This window comes from Bufo gargarizans, chromosome 9 (genome assembly GCF_014858855.1).
Source record: "Bufo gargarizans isolate SCDJY-AF-19 chromosome 9, ASM1485885v1, whole genome shotgun sequence".
Classification (NCBI taxonomy): domain Eukaryota; kingdom Metazoa; phylum Chordata; class Amphibia; order Anura; family Bufonidae; genus Bufo; species Bufo gargarizans.
The window spans coordinates 50,318,005-50,342,182 of record NC_058088.1 but is presented as its reverse complement, the minus strand read 5'-3'; positions in this window follow the sequence as shown (position 1 = coordinate 50,342,182).

Below are 24,178 nucleotides of genomic sequence, written 5' to 3'. Positions count from 1 at the left end.
TGTTGGGAACAAGGAGACAAGTGGACTCAATCGGTAAGAACTCCAGAATAGGTGTGGGGTTTCGACTGGTTAAAGCATGGAATTTCTTCCAGTGTCTCACTGCTGCCTCCACAAGGTAAGGATATTGATTATGGGAGAAGGAAGGAAGAAGGAAGACCAGCAGTAGGGACCTCAGAGATGTCTGGGGGACAAAGGACGCTTCTATCTGCACCCATTGTTTGCTAAGGTCTCCCTGCCACCAGTCATGAAGTTGTTGTATTGGGTTGCCAAAAAGTATTCAAATGGGTAGTCCAATGTCCCATAAGCCCTCTATTTATTTAGCAAGAAGGCAGGCACCCTTGGATTTTACCTGCCCAGGTGTAGTTATTGATTATTCGGGATGCTTTAAGAAGGAAGGATCGGGAGAATCTTAGGTAGTACCATCATTTGAAAGGCAGCTATCCTACCTAACCAGGAGATCTCTTTCAAGGCCATGGATGAGAGATCTGTTTTCAGAGTATCTAGTTGTTGTATATAATTGGATTTGTACAAGGCCTTCGTGGAACAGGTGAGTTTTAGGCCTAAGTAGTCTATCTGTTGGGTCTGCCAGTCTAGAGAGAAATTAGCTTTGAGGTACTGTTCCTCTGCTGACGAAATATTGAGGGGTAGGATTTGGCATTTTGTTTCATTAAGCTTATAAAAGGAGAGATCTCCAAAGGCTTTTATAAGTTCCATACCTGTACCAAAAGATTTTTTAGGGTCAGTGAAGGTCAGGATGATGTCATCTGCGTATAATGATATGTAATGTGAGCGGTTACATTTAACCACACCAGTGATGTCTGGGTGGGATCTAATAGCCTGTGCTAGCAATTCGATTGATAACACAAATATGATAGGGGAAAGGGGGCACCCCTGTTGTTTTCCATTCGTCATGTGGAGTTGGTGAGCACTCGGGCGGAAGGGGCAGAGTATAACACTGAGATCGCATTAAGGCACACACCCTCAAATCCCATATGTCGCAGGACAGAGAAGGCGAAAAACCAGTTCACACAATCGAATGCCTTCTCACCGCAAGGGATTTACGTCTCTCCAGAGTATCTAATATGTTGACAATCCTTCTGGTGTTTTCATAGATCTGGCGGCCTTTTATGAAGCCTGTTTGGTCAGGAGAGACAAGTTATGGAACCAATGCAGCCAAGCGGTGGCAAGGATTTTGGCATATATCTTTTCATCCGAATTCAGCAGGGAAATTGGCCGAAAGTTTTGAGGGACTTGAGGTTTGGGGATGGTGACAATGGTTGCTTCTAGCATTTCCCACGGGAATTTCCCCTCCTTCATGGCTTGCTGCAGGGTGTGGGTCAAATGTGGAACCAAGATGTCTCTGCATGTCTTAAAAATAGGCATTGGAGAGCCTATCCGGATCCGGAGCTTTGTGTAGGGGTAGGGAGAGGATAGTTGACAAGACCTCATTTCAGTTCAGTGCTGCATTTAGATTTGGGATGTGGTGGGAGCCTAAATACTCATCTATTATAGATTATTCATCCTTCTGGATTATATAATGAAGTGTAGTAGGTTTTGAATTCTTTGGCAATTCTGTCAGGATCATATATATGAGCCCCAGGGGACTGGTTTTTAAGGAAGGGGATTTTTGATTTTATGTTTTTTTGTTTGATCTTGTGTGCCAATAGCCTACCTGCTTTGTAATCCTGAGAGTTGTATGTAGCCTTGGTCTTTCTAAGGCCCTGTTCATATTTATACAGTAGGAGTTCCCTAAGTTGAAGTCACAGAGATTTTAACTGTGCAGTGCATGTAGGGGAAAGATTTTTCTTATTGAGGACTTCTAGTGGCGTGATTTTAGACATGAGCTCCGAGAACTTCCGCTCTCTTTCCTTTTTTGCCTTGCTACCTATTTTCATAATGACTCCCCTTATATAGGCTTTGTGGGCGTTCCACGTGGAAAAGGAGCTAGAGACTGGGCCCTCATTAAATTTAAAATGTTCTCGAAGGGCTGAGTTGATTTCCTCCTTATATGTGTTATGTTCTAGAAGGAAAGGGTTTAGTCGCAAGAGGAGTTATGTCTAGGGTGGTAGATGTCCTGTAATGTTAAAGTGACAGCTGCATGGTCTGACCATCACTTCTACCGATGATGCTACTGCAGCATGAAGCAAAGATCTACTTAAAAGGAATAAGTCTATCCTCGATTAGGAGTCATGTGCTGTGGAGAAGAAGTAAAAGTCCCTCTCATTATCATGGTGAATTCTCCAGATATCGTACATATTCCTCGATTTCCCTCAACCAGGGAGATCTGTTGGCAGTGGAGGTGGTATCTAGAAGAGGATCTATAATTCCATTGAAGTTCCCAAACCATAACGTTTGGCCTTGCTGAACTGCCTCCACCCACTTGGAGAGTTTGTTAAGGAATGTAGGCTGATGTCTATTAGGGGCGTAAACTGCCACTAAAGTGTAAGTGATATTGTTCAAGGAACCCACTACAATAATAAATGTGCCATTCGGGTCTGAAACCACTTTGGAGAGCTGGAAGGCTACTGTGTCTCTGATCCCTAAGATAACCCCCTCTGCTTTTATGGTAGTGGGATTGATATACAGTGAGGAACAGAAGTATTTGAACACCCTGCGATTTTGCAAGTTCTCCCACTTAGGAATCATGGAGGGGTCTGAAATTCACATTGTAGTTGCATTCCCGCTCTGAGAGACAGAATTAGAAAAAAATAATATTTCAGGAAATCACATTGTATGATTTTTAAAGAATTTCTTTGTCTTGCACTGCTGAACATAAGTATTTGTAAACCTGAGAAAATCAGTGTTAATATTTGTTACGGAAGCCTTTGTTTGCAATACCAGAGGTCAAACGTTTCCTGCAGTTCTTGACCAGGTTTGCACACACTGCAACACGGGTTTCGGCCCACTCCTCCACACAGATGTCCTCTAGATCTGTCAGGTTTCAGGGCTGTTGCTGAGCAACACAGAGTTTCAACTCCCTCCAAAGATTTTCTATTGGATTTAGGTCTGAAGACTGGCTAGGCCACTCCAGAACCTTGATATGCTTCTTATGGAGCCACTCCTTGGTTATCCTGGCTTTGTGCTTCGGGTCATTGTCATGTTGGAAGACCCAGCCATGATCCATCTTCAATGCTCTGACTGAGGGAAGGAGGTTGTTGCTCAAAATCTCACAAATGGCCCCATTCATCCTCTCCTTAATACAGGGCAGTCGTCCTTTCCCCTTCACAGAAAAGCACTCCCAAAGCATGATGTTACCCCCTTTGGTCTCTGGTGTCTTTTGACAGTTCTTTGGTCTTGCCCATGGTAGTAGTTGGCGTCTGACTGACTGTGTGGTGGACAGGTGTCTTTAAAGAGCTCAGACAGGTGCTACTAAGTTAGATTAATGAGTGGAGTAGAGGTGGAGTTTTTAAAGGCACAGTAACAGGTCTTTGAGAGACAGAATTCTTGCTGTTTCTTAGGTGTTCAAATACTTATGTTCAGCAGTGCAAGACAAATAAATTCTTTAAAAATCATACAATGTGATATATATATTTTTTTTTATTCTGTCCCTCAGAGTGGGAATGCACCTACAATGTGAATTTCAGACTCCTCCATGATTTCTAAGTGGGAGAACTTGCAAAATTGTATAACCTCACTGTATAACCGGGAAGTATCGGTGATGAATCCGGCTGGCATCTGCAACTTTAAGGTGTGACTCCTGAACGCTGAACACGTCACACTGGAGGCTCATGATCTCCCTCCACATGAATGCTCATTTATGAGGGCTTTTCAGTCCCTTAGCATTGAGCAATGCAATTTGAAGTACTATTAGAGAAGAAGGGTAAAGTGCTCAGTGTGTCCAAAGAATCAAGCCATGGCAGTGGTGACAAAGCACAGGAAATATATACATCTACTAGGAACTAATATACAGTCAGGTCCATAAATATTGGGACATCTACACAATTCTAACATTTTTGCCTCTATACACCACCACAATGGATTTGAAATGAAACAAACAAGATGTGCTTTACCTGCAGACTGTCAGCTTTACCTGCAGACTGTCAGCTGTACCTGCAGACTGTCAGCTTTACCCGCAGACTGTCAGCTTTAATTTGAGGGTATTTACATCCAAATCAGGAGAACAGTGCAGGAATTACAGCAGTTTGCATATGTGCCTCCCACTTGTTAAGGGACCAAAAGTAATGGGACAGAATAATAATCATAAATCTGTCACGACCCTCGGTCTTGGTCGTGACTCCTTGGGAGCCGCATGCGGTTGCTCGCGTTTTGGAGTTCGTCAACCGCAGCTGGGGGCACTTAGTGGTTGCCTCAGGTGCGGTTGTCGCGGACAACAGTCATGCGTGCGGTTGCCCTTGGCAACGTGTTTTATATGTGTGCACATTCCCTGTTTGGTGTCCACAGGGTTTGAGTTGTATGCACTTCCCCTTTTAGTTGCTGTCCTCCCTTCCATTGGTGTTGGAAGGGTTAATCCCCTTCTGTGTGTTGTGAACATTGGGTGTGTCTCTGTGTGGGTGTGACCTCAGGCCTCCTTATATGTTGGTGTGTTGGAGTCTGAGGGTTCAGTTTAGATTTGGCTCAGCTTGGTGTGGAGCTCTGCTCCTGGGCTGTTTGTAATCCTGTCTGTGTGAGCCACCCTTATTTATTATTCTGTTTCCCTTGCTGTGTCTGTTGTCCCCTCCGGTGTGTTTGTCATTCCTCTCCCCACCTGGTGTATGTAGTTGTGGTGTGGGTTTTGTCTGAGAGGTTTGATTATGGTGTGTGATGGCTCCGAAAGGGGCGTGCTTACCCGGAGGGGTTAAGCGAAGGCAAGACCGTGGGAGCCAGCCCGGAGCCTCTTTCCATCTTGGCTGCGGCAGGTAAGAGTAGATAAGATTGTTATTGTGCTTTGTGTCTTACCTGCCGTACGGCTTCCCCCATTGCCTTGCATCCTGTCAGCTACTGGGCCTCTGGAGACGCCAGTCATCCGTATCGAGGATGCACAGGCATTCTCTGCCCTGTCATCAGGCCTAGGGTGTAGCAGGGATAGCAGGGTCCTAGGTTGGAGAGTATGAGCCCCCTTACCTTATGAGGCGGCTCATACGCTAGGAGTCCAGGGAGAGCGCTTAGGGTTACGTGAGGAGGTGACCAGCTCCCTGTTCCCTGCTATCTGGTCTTGCAGCTGCAGCTATTGCACGGTGGGGGGTTTTCCCCACTCACCACCGTGACAAAATCAAACTTTCACTTTTTAATACTTGGTTGCAAATCCTTTGCAGTCAATTACAGCCTGAAGTCTGGAACGCATAGACATCACCAGATGCTGGGTTTCATCCCTGGTGATGCTCTGCCAGGCCACTACTGCAACTGTCTTCAGTTCCTGTTTGTTCTTGGTGCATTTTCCCTTCAGTTTTGTCTTCAGCAAGTGAAATGTGTGCTCAATCGGATTCAGGTCAGGTGATTGACTTGGCCATTGCATAATATTCCACTTATTTCCCTTAAAAATCTCGTTGGTTGCTTTTGCAGTATGCTTTGGGTCATTGTCCATCTGCACTGTGAAGCGCCGTCCAATGAGTTCTGAAGCATTTGGCTGAATATGAGCAGAAAATATTGCCCGAAACACTTCAGAATTCATCCTGCTGCTTTTGTCAGCAGTCACATCATCAATAAATACAAGAGAAGCAGTTCCATTGGCAGCCATACATGCCCACGCCATGACACTGCCACCACCATGCTTCACTGATGAGGTGGTATGCTTAGGATGATGAGCAGTTCCTTTCCTTCTCCTTACTCTTCTCTTCCCATCACTCTGGTACAAGTTGATCTTGGTCTCATCTGTCCATAGGATGTTGTTCCAGAACTGTGAAGGCTTTTTTAGATGTTGTTTGGCAAACTGTAATCTGGCCTTCCTGTTTTTGAGGCTCACCAATGGTTTACATCTTGTGGTGAACCCTCTGTATTCACTCTGGTGAAGTCCCTTGATTGTTGACTTTGACACACATACACCTACCTCCTGGAGAGCGTTCTTGACCTGGCCAACTGTTGTGAAGTGTGTTTTTTTCACCAGGGAAAGAATTCTTTGGTCATCAACCACAGTTCTTTTCCGTGGTCTTCCTGGTGTTTTGGTGTTGCTGAGCTCACCGGTGCGTTCCTTCTTTTTAATAATGTTCCAAACAGTTGTTTTGGCCACGCCTAATGTTTTTGCTATCTCTCTGATGGGTTTGTTGTGTTTTTTCAGCCTAATGATGGCTTGCTTCACTGATAGTGATATCTCTTTGGATCTCATCTTGAGAGTTGACAACAACAGATTCAAAATGCAAACAGCAGACTGGAAATGAACTCTGGACATTTTATCTACTCATTGTAATTGGGATAATGAGTGAATAACACACACCTGGCCATGGAACAGCTGAGAAGCCAATTGTCCCATTACTTTTGGTCCCTTAACAAGTAGGAGGCACATATGCAAACTGTTGTAATTCCTACACTGTTCACCCGATTTGGATGTAAATAACCTCAAATTAAAGCTGACAGTCTGCAGTTAAAGCTCATCTTGTTTGTTTCTTTTCAAATCCACTGTGGTGGTGTATAGAGCCAAAAGTGTTAGAATTATGTCCATGTCCCAATATTTTTGGACCTGACTCTATAAGAGGATTTAGCCCCTGTAGATTTAAATTGGTTGGACAAGAAAGTACTGTACCATAATAACTGCATAAACAAAACAACATTAAACCAAATAGGAACCTGCTTAAAATAGAAATTAAAGTTCGCTGTCAGCATAGTTTTGACTGACACTTATATCTAGGGGGGGAACCAAAATAACTCACGGTTATTTTGGTTCAGCGTCATGTAATAGTTCAGCTCCATGCATACTTGTACAGCTAGTCGGGATTTCGGCTTCTGGATTTGCACTTGCAGGAGACCATTCTCCATTTTTGGCGTAGGTGGGTTGATACTGATGTTTGGTTCTGGAAGGCTTCTGAAACCAAAATGTTCCATTGTTGCAACAGATGCTTGCCTTCTTCCAAGGAGATGATGGATTTTAGATCCCCATTGTGTTGTACTAGGTTTTTGTGGGAAAGACCCACCTATAGGGCATGACATGGTCTTGCAGGGCAGCAAGGTGGCTCTGGACAAGTCTGCAAACAACTTAATCTCCTCATAAGGGGGAGGCAGGGTACCTTTGTTTCTGCTGGCTTGAAGTAATGCCTTCATTATTTGGAAGAAATGGATCCGGGCTAGGACATTTCTATGAATGGTAGATGGTAGATGCTTAGGACGTGCCACTCTGTGTATTCTGTCAACAAGTAGGTCTCATTCAGAGATTGACGGGATCAAGACTTGCATCAGTCTTTGAAGGTGGGACCATAGCTCCTGTGGTTCAACTTCCTCAGGGATCCCTCTTATTTTGACAATGTTTCGATGTGACTGGTCTTCAAGGTCAATGAGCTTGTGCTTTATTACCTCAATTCAATCTGTGAGGTCATTATGGGCATCGATGAGTTGCTTATGGGAGGGTGCAAATTCCCCAAGTTTTGTTTCTGCATGTGAGACCCTACCATCTAGTTCTAAAATAGAGGCCTGCAAAGGGGAGATGAGCGAGGCCATATTGTCTTGCATAGATTTGCCGAGAAGTAGGAAAGTCCTGCAATGTTGCCCCAACTTTCCCCGGGGTACAATTGAGCAGGGATAAAGACGCATCTGTAGCGGCATGCGGCTCTTGCTGAATGAGCTGCTGGGTATGGCAGCTGTTAGTGAGAGGGGCTTTCAGTCAGGACACGTGGCCTACAGTTTGCAGGCTCCCTGCGGAGCTGTCCTGTAGCAAGGCAGTTGGAGAGCTGCCGACTCTGGTCAGAGTACTCACGGTGGGTGGGTGACGGGGATAGAGGGCTTTGCCCTTTACTATCTGTGGCGGATAGGTGCAAAGAAGCGCCGCCACCATGTTTTTCTCGCTCTTTGTTGAAGAAAAAGCTTAGTTTGCCTTGGGCCTTCATAGATTTCTTCCCCTGGCTAATCATAGATGTCTGAGACATGTAGGCAGAGAGGAGCTAGCAAGTTTCTAGAGCCAAATGCTAGGTTAGTCGCTGCTGTATTGTCGGAGCTCTGCTCTTCGATGGCCATCTTCCTCGGCAGAAAGCCCCCCACTGGCAGCAACTTTTATTACGGCATTTTAAAAAGTTGCACTTCATACATGTGCCTTGAAAGGGATGTACTGGCAAAACCTAACCAACTTTTCACTCCACTTCTGAAGGCGTAGCTCACGAAAAGTTGCAAAATTTTTCACAAATGTTGCATACCACATAATTTGCCTAATTTTTACGCCACAAAACAGGTGTAGCAGATTTGATAAATGTCCATCGTAGTTCATATAGTCTGTGCTTGCAGAATGCTGTTCCTCTGCGATTGCCTTAACTTTTGCAATTTCAGCCATGGTGATGCACACCTGTGAACTTACTTCATTTTGCAGGAGGTGCTAAGTAACGGCACCTTGAACGCTGCGCCTTTTGGTCGTGCCCTAACTAACCCATCCTTTCCACCAGCTGTTCTTAAATAGTGCAGTATATATTGCTCCAGTCTGTTCTCCCTGAATTCAGAGGCTACTGGCAGAGAGAGAGGTAACAAATAGAGCACACACAGTGTACATGTACAGGTAAAGCATTAGAATATTGTGTAAAAGTCAATTTATTTCAGTAATGCAAATTAAAAGGAATTGCATGGATGTAGCTTAAAATTAGAATTTTGTGAAAAGGTTAAATATTCTAGGCTCAAAGTGTCACACTTTAGTCAGCTAATTGTCATACAAAAAGTTTTTGCATTATATACATGAACAACAGAATAAAAGAAACATTTGTACTATTTTTATCTTCTTGTTAGTTCAAGTGAAGAGAACAGCTACATTATCTTTTGAATATCTGTGTATATAAATACATTTGCATTTTTTTTTTACTTTTCTTTCATTCGTATATTTTTTACTTTTATTTACTTATTTATTTATATTTTTTATTATTAGGTATTATTTATTTTAGTATTATTAGTGGTAGTGATGAGCGAGCACCAAACTATTCGGGTGTTATATATGCAAAACCACCAACCAAAGCCACCCTACCAAAAGAACTTCAGGTGACATCTACATTATCTGTACTCAGAAAATGATCATTCTTTTGTTGGTGGTGTTACATAGGACTGCAGGTGACACCTACTATATTATCTGTACTCAGAGAGTTATCACTGTATTATCAGTGGTATTACATAGGACTGCAGGTGATATTTACTACGTTATCTGTACTCAGAGGGTTACCACTGTGTTATCTGTGGTGTTACATAGGACTGCAGGTGACATCTACTACATTATCTGTACTCAGAGAGTTATCACTGTGTTATCTGTGGTGTTACATAGGACTGCAGGTGACATCTACTACATTATCTGTACTCAGAGAGTTATCACTGCGTTCTCTGTGGTGTTACATAGGACTGCAGGTGACATCTACTACATTATCTGTACTCAGAGAGTTATCACTGCGTTCTCTGTGGTGTTACATAGGACTGCAGGTGACATCTACTACATTATCTGTACTCAGAGAGTTGTCACTGTGTTATCTGTGGTGTTATCATGTGAGATCTACTACATTTTGTATACTTAGAAAGTTACCGCAGTTTTTTTTTGTGATGTTGCATGGGACTGCAGGTAAGACTTTAGCACATTTAGTTTAGTTTTTTACCCTTTTCCAACTCTTTTAACCTTTTCCAGTGTTGTAAACAAGATATTATAAAAAAAAAACATTGGTATGTAGAGTATTCCCTTATTTATTTTGTAACCTGACGACATTTGACTTGAAAGTTATCAATAATGGGCACAAAGTATCAGCTGGAACGAGTCCTATCGGCATCAGTCACGGAGGATTTATTTCTAAATTCAACAAATCAATTAACTCCACTCCACATGACATAAAAGATGAACATGTGAAAAACTCACAATGGGCAGAAGCCAAAGTACTGCCTAAGAAATCAATGTGCAGCACATAATTCGAGAGTGGAATTTTTAATAAGCTTAATAGTGATGAGAGGCATAGGCAATATTCGAATTCGCAATATTTTGCGAATTTTTGGCTGAATATTCGCCATAAATTTGCAAATTTGAGAATTCATGATCTCCAGTCATTGTTTACTTGATTGAAAATGTCGGCAATGTAATATATTCTCAATAAATTTGTGATAAATTCAAGATTAGAATATTCAACACTATTCACGAATACGAATATATAGCACTATATTCCAAATATTCGCAAATTCTCGAAGTGGCGATATTTGTGATTAAAATTTGTGATTTGAATATTCACACTCAACACTAAAGCTGAATTTGTAATATATATATATATATATATATATATATATATATACACACACCAGTGGATTGCCTAAGGTATTTGGCACCCGTGGCTGGTCCTTTCTTTTTCGTGAAATTCAATACTTAAAAAAAAAAATTGCCCCTCACAGTAGTATTGCCCTCATTGTACAACCTTCACAGTAGTTTTGTACAGATGTGTGCCCCCTCACAGTAGTTATGCCCACATTGTGCCCCCTCACAGTAGTTATACCATTGCTGTGCCCCTTTTACAGTTGTAATGCCCATTGTGCCCCCTTCATAGTAATAATCACCATTGTGCCCTCTTTATAGTAATAATGCCCACTGTGCCCTCATTATAGCAATAATGCCAATTGTGCCCCCTTCACAGTAATAATGCCTTTTGTGCCCCTTTATAGTAGTAATGCACTTTGTGCTAGTAATGCCTTCTGTGCCTCCTTCATAGTAGAAATCCCCATTGTGCCCCCATTACAGTAACATTGCCCTCTGTGCCCCCTTCATTGTAGTAATGCCCATTGTGCCTCCTTCATTGTAGTAATGCCCTTTGGCTATGTGCCCCCTCCATAGTAGAAATGCCCATTGTGCCTCCTTCACATTAGTAATGCCCTCTGTGCCCCCTCCATTTTAATACAATTCTATGTACCCCCTCCATAGTAATAATGTCCTTTGTGCCCCCTCCATAGTAATAAAGTCCTCTGTGCCCCCTCCATAGTAATAAAGCCCCCTGTGCCCCTCTGGATTAAAAAAAAAAAAAAAACACTAACTACTCACTGTGTGGGGGCAGAGCTTATGCAGATTTCTGGTCTGCAGGCTCCGCCCACACATGCTGGCAGCGCGATCTGTGCCTGCAGGCTGAATGGTGGAGCAGGGAGAAGTCTTCCTGCTTCACCATTCAGAGCGCCGTTGGCCTGAAGGAGGGGAGGAACGCGGGGAGCTGAGCGGTGAGGGACAGGACTCAGCTCCCTGCGCTCCAGCAATGAGCGCTTCCATCTGTACTGATGGAAGAGCTCATTGCTTTTGGCACCCCCCTGAGAGCCTGCATCGGGGCAGACCGCCCCCCCATCCTTCTTAGTACGCCACTGACACACACACACATGCTCAAGCCATATGAACCCGAAATGGTATTCATAAAAAAGAGGAGGCTTGAGACAAGCAGTTTTATAAATACATATCAACCTAAAGGTCCTCCTAAGAGCTTCATCTTGAACTTTAAACATGAATTTAATCATGAAGCTTCATTTTGGACCTTCACTTTTGAAACTTAAAGGGATCGTCTGGAATTTTATTATTGATAACCTACCCTCAGCTGTTTGAAGAGGCCGCTGTATTCTGAGGAACACTGCAGCATCCTTAAAGTTTGCCAAACACAGCAGTGTTCATTGTTTAGTGGCAGTGCTTGGTGATTAAGCCTGGATACTGTCACTTGAATGGAACTAAGCTGCGTGTAGGCCACATGACGATGAACATGATATTATTGGCCTAGCCTGTAGCCGGATCCCCACGATCACATATTTATGAACTATCCTTAGGATCGGTCATCAATATCAAAATCTCAGACAACCCCTTTTATTATTGGAGCTTCACCTTCCATTGTGTCCAAGAAGCTAAACTTCATAATGTTACCTTTAAGTTCTTCTTAAATATTTACCACTGAGCTTTTTCTTGGTGCCTTACCATGTACCTTGGAAATTGTGCTTAGAGCTTTAACAATGTCTCCTTGGATTTGCAATTGGAGCTTTCTTGGAATTTCATTTTCGCTCCACCTTGAATTTCACGAAAACATTATCTTTGGAAATGTCCTTTCCAGCCACCATAACCAACACTCTGCCTGCTCTATGCATAACTCAAGCTTATCTATATATTTCCTGTGTTTATTTACCCTATCTCATATGTGAATGAAAGAACTATAAATTCTGCACCCACTGAACTGATTTGGCTTTAGGTTACTCTCAAGTGCATTATCTGGCAGCTTTCTGGTTCTTCCTTTAACCCCTTATGTGGGATCTGGACTCTGCAGCAAGAAAACCACCAGGCAGCTACGTACCTCTTGAAGTAGTCTTAGTTTAGAGGCTGCTAACCCACTTGGATCAACAGATACTGATGGAAACACAAGTCCAAAATCAGTCCAAAGATTAGGGCAGGAAGTAAGAGGAACAGGTAGAAGTCAGGTCAGGCAGTGAAGGGTCAGGCAGTGAAGTGAAGACAGAAATTGGCACATGGAGAGTCAAAACAAGACTATGGCTTACCTTAGTAAGACACTGGACAACTAGAACCTATTACTCAGGCACCTTTCCATAGGGAAATGAGCCATGAATAAACAAAGGTGTCTAGACATTGGCTGTGAAAGACAGAGGTGGAAAGAATCTGGCCATTTAAAAGCCATCTGTGTAAAAGTAAATTAAAACAAGGAATTACCAAATTAAAAATAAAAGCGGGAAGGAATATGGAAGAAGATAAAGAACAAGCTGACTGCCTCAATGAATACTTCTGTTCAGTTTTTACAAAGGAAAATGAAGGAAAAGGACCTCAGTTACGAAGGTAGACTAATTAATCTTTTGATGCATGTATCTTTACAGAGGAAGAGGTTCTGAGTCAGCTGTCTGTCAAATTAATACAAATAAGTCACAGGGGCCTGATGGGATACACCCAAAGCTATTAAAAAGCTTAGCGGTGAACTAGCAAAACAATTAACAGATTTATTTAACCAATCACTGGTAACAGGAGTTGTCCCAGAAGATTGGAAATTAGCAAATGTTGTGTCCATTCACAAGAAAGGTAGTAAGGAGGTATCGGGCAACTATAGGCCAGTAAGCCTGACATCAATAGTGGGAAAATTAATGGAAACCATACTTAAGGAGAGAATTTTGGAACATCCTTAATCCCATGGATTGAAAGATGAAAAACAGCATGGGTTTACTTCAGGGAGATCATGTCAAAGTAATCTTATAGATTTTTTTGATTGGGTGACTAAAATAATAGATGGTGGAGGTGCAGTAGACATTGCTTATCGGGGCTTTAGTAAGGCTTTTGATACTGTCCCACATAGAAGGCTTATCAATAAACTGCAGTCTTTGGGCTTGGACTCCCATATTGTTGAATGGATTAGGCAGTGGCTGAGGGACAGACAGCAGAGGGTTGTAGTCAATGGAGTATATTCAGACCATGGTCTTGTTACCAGTGGGGTACTTCAGGGATCTGTTCTGGGACCCATATTGTTTATTATCTTTATCAGCGAAATTGCAGAAGTCCTCGATGGTAAGGTGTGTCTTTTTGCTGATGACGCAAAGATTTGTAACAGGGTTGATGTTCCTGGAGGGATACACCAAATGGAAAAGGACTTAGCAAAACTAGAGGAATGGTCAAAAATCTGGCAACTACAAACCGTATTCCAAAAAAGTTGGGACACTATACAAATCGTGAATAAAAACTGAATGCAATGATGTGGAGGTGCCAACTTCTAATATTTTATTCAGAATAGAACATAAATCACGGAACAAAAGTTTCAACTGAGAAAATGTACCATTTTAAGGGAAAAATATGTTGAATCAGAATTTCATGGTGTCAACAAATCCCCAAAAAGTTGGGACAAGGCCATTTTCCCCACTGTGTGGCATCTCCCCTTCTTCTTACAACACTCAGCAGACGTCTGGGGACCGAGGAGACCAGTTTCTCAAGTTTAGAAATAGGAATGCTCTCCCATTCTTGTCTAATACAGGCCTCTAACTGTTCAATCGTCTTGGGCCTTCTTTGTTGCACCTTCCTCTTTATAATGCACCAAATGTTCTCTATAGGTGAAAGATCTGGACTGCAGACTGGCCATTTCAGTACCCGGATCCTTCTCCTACGCAGCCATGATGTTGTGATTGATGCAGAATGTGGTCTGGCATTATCTTGTTGAAAAATGCAGGGTCTTCCCTGAAAGAGATGACGTCTGGATGGGAGCATATGTTGTTCTAGAACCTGAATATATTTTTCTGCATTGATGGTGCCTTTCCAGACATGCAAGCTGCCCATGCCACACGCACTCATGCAACCCCATACCATCAGAGATGCAGGCTTCTGAACTGAGCGTTGATAACAACTTGGGTTGTCCTTGTCCTCTTTGGTCCAGATGACATGGCGTCCCAGATTTCCAAAAAGAACTTCGAATCGTGACTCGTCTGACCACAGAACAGTCTTCCATTTTGCCACACTCCATTTTAAATGATCCCTGGCCCAGTGAAAACGCCTGAGCTTGTGGATCTTGCTTAGAAATGGCTTCTTCTTTGCACTGTAGAGTTTCAGCTGGCAACGGTGGATGGCACGGTGGATTGTGGTCACTGACAATGGTTTCTGGAAGTATTCCTGAGCCCATTCTGTGATTTCCTTTACAGTAGCATTCCTGTTTGTGGTGCAGTGTCGTTTAAGGGTCCGGAGATCACGGGCATCCAGTATGGTTTTACGGCCTTGACCCTTACGCACAGAGATTGTTCCAGATTTTCTGAATCTTCGGATGATGTTATGCACAGTTGATGATGAGAGATGCAAAGTCTTTGCAATGTTTCGCTGGGTAGCACCTTTCTGATATTGCTCCACTATCTATCTGCGCAACATTGTGGGAATTGGTGATCCTCTACCCATCTTGGCTTCTGAGAGACACTGCCACTCTGAGAAGCTTTTTTTATACCCAATCATGTTGCCAATTGACCTAATTAGTGTTAATTGGTCTTCCAGCTCTTCGTTATGCTCAAATTTACTTTTTCCAGCCTCTTATTGCTACTTGTCTAAACTTTTGGGGGATTTGTTGACAACGTATTTTTCCTTTAAAATGATACATTTACTCGGATTAAACGTTTGATCTGTCATCTACGCTCTATTACAAATAAAATATTGACATTTGCCATCTCCACATCATTGCATTCAGTTTTTATTCACAATTTGTTTAGTGTCCCAACTTTTTTGGAATCCGGTTTGTAAAATTTAATGTTGATAAGTGAAAGATAATGCACCTGGGGCGTAAAAACCCAAGAGCAGAATATAAAATCAGTGATAAAGTCCTAACCTCAGTATCTGAGGAAAGGGATTTAGGGGTCATTATTTCAGAAGACTTAAAGGTAGGCAGACAATGTCCTAGAGCAGCAGGAGATGCTAGCAGATTGCTGGGGTGTATAGGGAGAGGCATTACCAGTAGACAGAAGGAGGCGCTCATGCCGCTCTACAGAGCACTAGTGAGACCTCATCTGGAGTATTGTGCTCAGTACTGGAGACCATATCTCCAGAAGGATAGCGATACTTTGGAGAGAGTTCAGAGAAGAGCTACTAAACTGGTCCATGGATTGCAGGATAAAACTTACCAGGAAAGGTTAAAGGACCTTAACATGTAGAGCTTAGAAGAAAGACGAGACAGAGGGGAGATGAGAGAAACTGCTAAATACATTAAGGGAATCAACAAGGTAAAAGAGGAGAGAATATTTAAAAGAAGAAAAACTGCTACAAGAGGACATTAGAGGGGCAAAGGTTTAAAAGTAATATCAGGAAGTTTTACTTTACTGAGAGAGTAGTGGATGCATGGAATAGCCTTCCTGCAGAAGTGGTAGCTGCAAATACAGTGGAGGAGTTTAAGCATGCATGGGATAGGCATAAGGCCATCCTTCATATAAGATAGGACCAGGGGCTATCCATAGTATTCAGTATATTGGGCAGACTAGATGGGCCAAATGGTTCTTATCTGCCGACACATTCTATTTTTCTATGTTTCAAAGCAGGCACTCACATCCTTCCAGGGGAAGAGCAGCAGAGCAGGCGAGCAAAAGGTCTCAGCCTACATGAAGTGGAAGAACCATGCTGCTTTGATGACCTTATCTGCCAGGAGGGAAGAGTAGGATGCTGAAGGGGATTGCTAGGAAAACATCAAATAAGGAAAGGTGAATGTTTAGGCGGACGTGCCCACCGAAAGGAGAAAAGCGATGGAGGGCACAAACTACCAATACAACAATGGAATTGGCCAGATACAAAACATCCTCTTACTTTCTCCCTCAATTGGCCACAAAGTTTTGTATGTTTTAACATCTTGGGGGTCAGAGGTCTCTATGGAGGACTGGTGCTAGGAAGAAATGCACTCTAAGTGTTAGCAGCCATGTTTGTGTGTTCTGATTAGATTGGGGCAGTAAAGGGGGAGCATATGAAAGTGGATCCAGTCCTTGAAATGTTGGCCAAAAACATGTCCTTGGATCCGGAGTTGTATTGGGCTGCCTTCCCTCAGTTCAACAATTCTTTTATTTTTAATTTTTTTTATATACTTGATCATTCCCTAAGTGTTTATGTTCTTAAACAATAATAATAATAATAATAATAATAATAATAATAATTTGTATACATTTGGTATATGAATTTGAATGGTTGGAATTCAATTTTTTTCATTTATTATTTTGAGGATATTGACACTTTACTACTTATTTTAGTACTTGATTCTATGTCGTCTGAGGTAGCCAGCAGTTCCAGATATACATACAATTATTTAGATTCCAGTATGTTCTTAAACTTATCCCTGTTTAGAATATCGGGTGTTTGTTATCTACACTTATTTACTGTCTAAATATCTATATATCTTTGTTTATGTGGCTTTGGAAAATTGTACCTTTCAGAACCTGTGGATTCAAATGTGATATTTAGCTTGGATTATATCTTCTTGGAAAGCTTCCAGGACCTGTGGGTTCCCTGCCATTCTCTGATGCTGCTTGCAATCGTGTGAGCACCATGTGATATGTCAGGTGGACGTCACAAGTTCTGGTTTTTCTCTAAGTACATTTCTGACCTGCTGGGCAGTTAGTGTTCTCCTTTCCTTCCCATTAGCTGTAAGTGATTCTATACCTAAAGCACTGGTTGTATACAGGTGTTTTTAATTATCTTATTAATATTGAATTGTATATTTTATCACATTATTTGCACATAATAACTTGTATGAATGTAAAATACATTGGTGTATGTCAATGAATTGTTCATGGTCAGCACTTGTTTTAATGCAACGCTATTTTTGACATTTTTATCACTGTTATTTATTAATTATTTTAATTGCCTTATAATGATGGGGGTCATTATTTATATGTGTATTGAGCACCATTACTTTGTAACCACTGCTTGAGAATAGTCCCACTGAGAGGACTGAAACGTTGCATATTACCGGGTGAATAAATGCACATTCACGGAAGTGCTGCAGAGTTTCTTTATTTTTATTGAATTTTTTGGCTTGAGGGATCGTCCTTCAGCCGCTGGCCCTCCAGCATTTGCTTGATATACAGCGGTGCTCCCTGATTTATTTATTGTTGTACTGAATGGAAAAGAGATGAGCAAATCAGTTTGTAACAAACTGAGTTTGTTACAAACTTCCAAAAAATTCATCCACAAAATGAACCCAAAACTTTTCTGGTTCACTTTGGAGGAATCTAGTAAAATGTCACACATATCGGTGGGAAAAACATGAGGGAGAAAGAAAGAGGATGTTCGCATGGCCCTGGGAGGAAGTGGGGAGGGGGGTTAGCTCATAAGCTGACAGACAGCCTGGATAATAATAATAATAACAATAATAATAATAATAATAATCTTTCTTTATATTGCATTAGTGATGAGCAGTATAGGCAATATTTGTTCTCGTTAAATTTCGGAAATTTTTGGCCTAATATTCGCCATAAATTTGCAGATTCTAGAATTCGTGATCTCCAGTCATTATTTTGTTGATTGCGAAATATGATATGCGTGTATTGCGCGCCAATACAGGCGTGGCTCACTTTTGCTACATTTTTCAAGCTGCTAGAAGTTTTCTGAGACTGGAGAAAATGGTCGGCACGGCAGAACATTACAATAGATTTATATGCAGATAGAGTGCTCCAATATATTGGTGATTGCACAAATCGGCACTAATGATGTGAATATTTTGGCGCAATGCGTGCAACTTCACATTTTATCAGGTCTGAGTAGATATTACTGATCGGTGCACTAAGTATTGTTGCGACATCACAGCGCTATTTCTGTAGCATGTATGTATGGACAGCAGAGAAACAGTAATCCCTATCACACTGCCTAACACCCTGCACTGAATCGGCTACACTGTATCAGGATATAACCTACACTGACTGTCTGTATTATATATATATATATCAGCTAACTAATGTACTTACACAGCAAAGCGCAGAGCACAGCAATGTCACTGCTCTCTCTTTCAGAACTGCAAAAAACTGCAAAACATGGCTGCTGGGGAGGTTCTTATATAGTAAGGGGTAGGCAACTTTCCTATTGGTTGCTAGGGATGTTGCTAAGACATTGCAGCCTTCTCATTGGCCCACAAGGAAGAAGGGAGGTTACTGATGAAAAAAAAAATCTAGAATATTCGCAATTACGAAGATATAGCGCTATATTCTACATCTTTGCTTCGCGAATTCTCGAAGTGCTCATATTCGCAATAAAAATTCACGATTAGAATATTCGCACTCGACACTATATTGCATCAACACATTCTGTAGCGCTTTACAATCAGGGGGTTCAAGTACAGAGTCATCAATAACAGAGCAGCAAACAGGTCAATTATTAAAACAAGAGGAATGAGGGCCCTGCTCATAAGAGCTTGCAATCTATGAGGAGATAGGGGTAGCACATAAGCCAATCAGTGCTGCAGCAGGAAGGGGGATGCCCTTGCAGAACGAGCAGAACATCATGAATTGGGCTGTGAATGAGGGTCGATGGGTCTATGCGGTTTCTGACAGAAAACAATCTTAGGGACAGTGTACAGCCACAATCAAGCTTCTAATCAAGTGTAAGGGCTCATGCACACAAACGTATTTTCTTTCCACTTCCGTTCCGGGTTTTTTGTGGACTGTATGCAAAACCATTCACTTTAATGGGTCCACCAAAACAACAGAAGGTACTCCGTGTGCATTCCGATTCCGTATTTCCGTTCAGCAAAAAAGTAGTGCATGTCCCATAATTGTCCGCAAATCACAGTCCGAGGCCCCATTCAAGTCAATGGGTCCACAAAAAATACGGAACGCACACTGAACACATCCGTATGTCATCCGTATTTCATCCGTATTTTGTGGAGCCATACTGTAGAAATGCTAAGCCCAGCCCATATCGCTCATGTGTTTGGTGATTATCAAGTTACTGTTTCCGTTTCCAATCTGCAAAAAACGGATTGCATACAGAAACCGTACGGATATGTTTTGTGGAATAATGGAAAGGAAGAGGATTTAAATCAGAGAAAAAAATAAAACTCAGATACGGAACAACGGATTCATGAAAAACAGACCGCAAAACAACAACGGTTGTCGGCATGAGCCCTAAGGGACATTGAAGGTAAAGGCTAGAAAGAAGAACAATTGTCTAGAATAGGGACAGACAGGGAAAGTTGTCAGCCGGGGAGTGAGAAGTAAGAAGCTGAGGCTCGGAGTGCATGGCAGTACATACTGCCTTATAACACAGCTGCAGCTGCTGCAGAACCTCAAAAGCAGCTGTCTGCAAGAACATTTCCTGTTTTTCCTATTAGTACAGAAATACAGAGGTTTTTTTCTCAAGTGTTGATGTGGTGGGAATAATCAGTGCAACACGTGCTTACAACAACACATGAACACATATGTATAATACATCACATAACAACAATACCATTACAATACAACATGTGTTTTACCATTCAGAGGATAGATAGCATTTTAAATCTCAATAAAAACAACTTAAGAGCATGTCCAGTTTAATTTATATATATTTTTTTTTGGGGGGGGATAACAATATACATGTGCAATGCATGTTTTACAATACAAAGGATAGCGTTTTAAATCTAAGTGAGAACACTTCAAATAATAGTCTAAAATTTGGGACAAAGTATTTCAAGGTTTCTTTTATTTTGCGAAAAATAGCAATACAGTGTGCAATGTATGTTTTACAATACAGAGGGTAGGGTTTAAAATCTCAGTGAAAACACCATAAATAGTAGGCCGAACTATTTAACAGGGTATCTCCAGACAGTTCAAGTGTTTTACACTAGAGAAAGCTTTCGTCAGGGTAAGGAGACCACCTTCACACACAAACAGGGATAGTGCAGCGCTAAAACTTCCCAGACTCACTATGCCTACTGTGAGAGAGTGACTGGAAAAGTAGTAGCGAATCATTATATTTCCCCTAGGTTTCTTTCATATACCATGTACTATGCTACAGGAGGTGGATATCTCAACTAGGAAACTGGGTGAGATATCAGAAATCCAGGAAAAGCTGGTCTGCCTTAGCAAAACAGTTTGCTGAGGACTTTGGTAAATGGTGTTGTCGGGCCTGGATTTAATGGAATGAGGATGCAGGTTGGTAGTGGGGCTCCTCATTCCCTTCCTGTCCAGAACGGGTTTCATATAGAGCTCTCAGCCGGGTGATGGATCTCAGCTCGTTTCTGGGCTATAAAGGTTTGCACTATGAGCATGTCTGGGTGGGGACTGGTTGAACTGACTGGCTTTCACCATTGCTGCTGAAGTCTGCTAAAGCAACAAAAGGACACTGTGAGTTTATTTTGAATTGTGTCGTGTGGCTGGTAGTAGGCCGCCCGTATAGAAAGGGTCATTTTCTGTTTAGTTAGTGCTCAGCCGAGGAGGAATTTATTTTGTATCTTTGCCTGAATGTAAAGGCCTTATATTTTGTTTGTGGACAAAAATAAAGAAAACAGGCAACCCCTGTGTGAACTGTGCCATTGTGTCACTGTCTCTGACTGCTGTGCCTCCTACTAGTGAGCTAACCCCCACATATGGTGTCGGATGCGGGCAGTTGGATCCAAAAATGCAGTCTTAAAGAGACAAACACCTAAAAAGTTTGTTGCACAGACCTGCCAGTTCACTTCACGTCTGGTGTAATGGAGGACTTTGGCAAACAGTTTGGACAAGCTATTCTTCAACAGCAACAGCTGATGTTGCAGCAGCAGCAAAACTTTGCACAGTCTGACAAACGACATCACCAGGCACAGGCCAGGCAGGATGAGATGAATCGCCAATTAATGGAGAAAATGGCGGTGCTGAGTGAGGCAATGGCGGCTTTGCGACTTACCGGTGAAAATGCTGCCGTGTCAGGAAGCCGGGGAGCGTTACCAACAGCACGGGCGGCGGTACAAAGTTCACTCCAAAAGATGACGCCCACAGATGACGTGGAAACCTATCTCATGGTCTTTGAGAGAGTAGCAGAGCGTGAAAAGTTACCAGTCGACCAGTGGGCGGATGTGGTGGCGCCTTTCTTAACTGGGGAACCGCAGAAGGCCTACTACGATTTGGGTGAGCCAGATGCGAGAAATTATGCAAAACTTAAGGGTGAGATACTTGCTCGACTTGGAGTAAACATGCATGTGCGTGCAGGCCGTGTGCACAACTGGACTTTCTCTGAGAGCTTGCCACCCCGTTCACAGATGCATGATCTGATCCATCTTGTGAGAAAATGGCTGCAGCCTGAGGAATGTACCCCAGGTCAAATTGTAGAGAGAGTTGTCCTGGATAAGTTCATCAGGTCAGTACCCCCCAAGATTTAGCGCTGGATTGGACAAGGAGGACCTACAACGGCTGACCAATTGGTGAGTCTCGTGGAGCAGTACAGTGCAACAGAGGACCTACTCCAAACATCGTCCAGGTATGCCAGCCCCAGGGACAGCAGGTCCCCGAAGTCTACTGGTAAGACTGTACCAATTGCTAGAGATGTGAGAAATGCTTTAAGGGGAGATGGCTTAAAGGGGGAGCCAGCTGGGCCACGTTCCACTGGGACCTGGAGGTCCAGGCCAGGGTCCCAAAATGGGGAACAGTACCGTGTACAGTGCTGGCGGTGTCATGAATTGGGACATGTAGTTGCTAATTGCCCCCTCACAACTGAGCCAATGGATTGCAATATGTCCAGACGTATTTCTCTGTTTGCACAGCCCGTGTATTCTGCAGAAACTGTGTCTAAGTTAGAACCTCAAATGTGTACTGTGTCCATAGGAGGTTGTACAGCTGAGGCGCTGTTGGACTCTGGGAGCTTGGTGACCTTGGTACACGGCTCTCTGGTAAACCCTGGGACATACAGTGGACATACTGTTGGGGTACTATGCATACATGGAGAAACCAGAGAGTACCCAACTGCTCGGGTCACAATAGAAACTCCCTGTGGTGTTTCATGTCATGAAGTGGGTGTGGTTAAATCACTAATGCATAGTGTGATACTGGGAAGAGACTTTCCCCTGTTCTGGGACTTGTGGCAGAGCAGAAATGTAACCTGTGGAGAAAATCTGACTGATAATGTATGTATTGAGGTAACCCCTGAACCATATGACCCAGATTCTGAGGTTCCCACAGTAGGGGTGACCACTGACAAAGTTGATAATTTTCCTCTAGCCGTTCTAGCTGGTGATACTGAAGATGTGGGGGAGGTTCCTGATATGCCTAATTTAGAGGTGTCTCGTGACAATTTTGGGACTGCTCAGCTCAGAGACCCCACTTTGACACGATCAAGGGAAAATGTAAAGGTGGTAAATGGTGTACCACAGTATCCAGGTGCTGATGGTGAGTTTCCCCATATGGCTGTTAACCAGGATCTATTATACCGGGTAGATAAAATACGTGGGGTAATTGTTGAGCAACTGGTGGTGCCCCAACCATATCGCAGACTGGTATTGGATCTAGCACACAAGCATGTGCTGGGAGGTCATCTTGGGTCTGAAAAGACCAGAGAACGCATCCTCCAGCGTTTCTTTTGGCCAGGGATTTTTTCTGAGGTACAGAGGTTTTGTGAATCCTGCCCAGAGTGTCAACTAACCTCTCCTGTGTCACATTTTAGAAGTCCTCTGGTCCCCTTGCCAATTATAGAAGTACCATTTGAAAGGGTGGCCATGGATTTGGTAGGCCCTGTTGTAAAGTCTGCCCGGGGACATCAACATATACTTGTGGTGTTAGATTACGCCACACGTTATCCTGAGGCAGTGCCTTTACGAAACACCTCTGCTAAGCTTATTGCCAAAGAGCTTTTTTACATGTTTTCTCGCACAGGCATACCAAAGGAGATCCTTACGGATCAGGGAACTCGTTTCATGTCCAAGGTCACTAAAGAATTGTGTAAGCTCTTGAAGATTAAACACCTGTGTACTTCCGTTTATCACCCTCAGACTGATGGCCTAGTTGAAAGATTTAACAAGACACTGAAGGGCATGTTAAAAAAAGTGGTTAGCAAGGATGGAAAGGACTGGGATTGTTTGTTACCCTATTTGATGTTTGCAGTTCGGGAAGTACCGCAGTCCTCAACAGGTTTCTCCCCATTTGAGCTCTTATATGGCAGACACCCACGTGGTCTCCTTGACATTGCTAAGGAAACTTGGGAACAAGAACCCACCCCTTACCGAAGTGTAATAGAGCATATTGCTCTCATGCAAGACAGAATAGCTGCTGTCATGCCCATCGTCAAAGAACACTTAGAGCAGGCTCAGGAGGCACAAAGTTGTGTCTACAACCGGTCAGCTAAAGTTAGAACCTTTAACCCCGGTGACCGAGTGTTGGTGCTAGTGCCCACTGTAGAAAGTAAATTCCTGGCTAAGTGGCAAGGGCCATACGAGGTAATAGAAAAAGTGGGAGAGGTAAATTATAAAGTTTACCAGCCTGGTAAAAGAAAGCCTGAACAGCTGTATCATATAAATTTGCTCAAACCCTGGAAGGACAGAGAGACTCTGTCAGCAGTGAGTTCCCCTTGCAGTGTTGCCCCAGAGTTGTCTGCAAATAAGATAAACAATTCTTGTAATAATACTGTAGGTGTGCATATTTCAGAATCCTTGTCCAAGTTTCAAATACAGGAGACAAAAGAATTTGTCTCAAGAAACACTGATGTGTTCTCAGA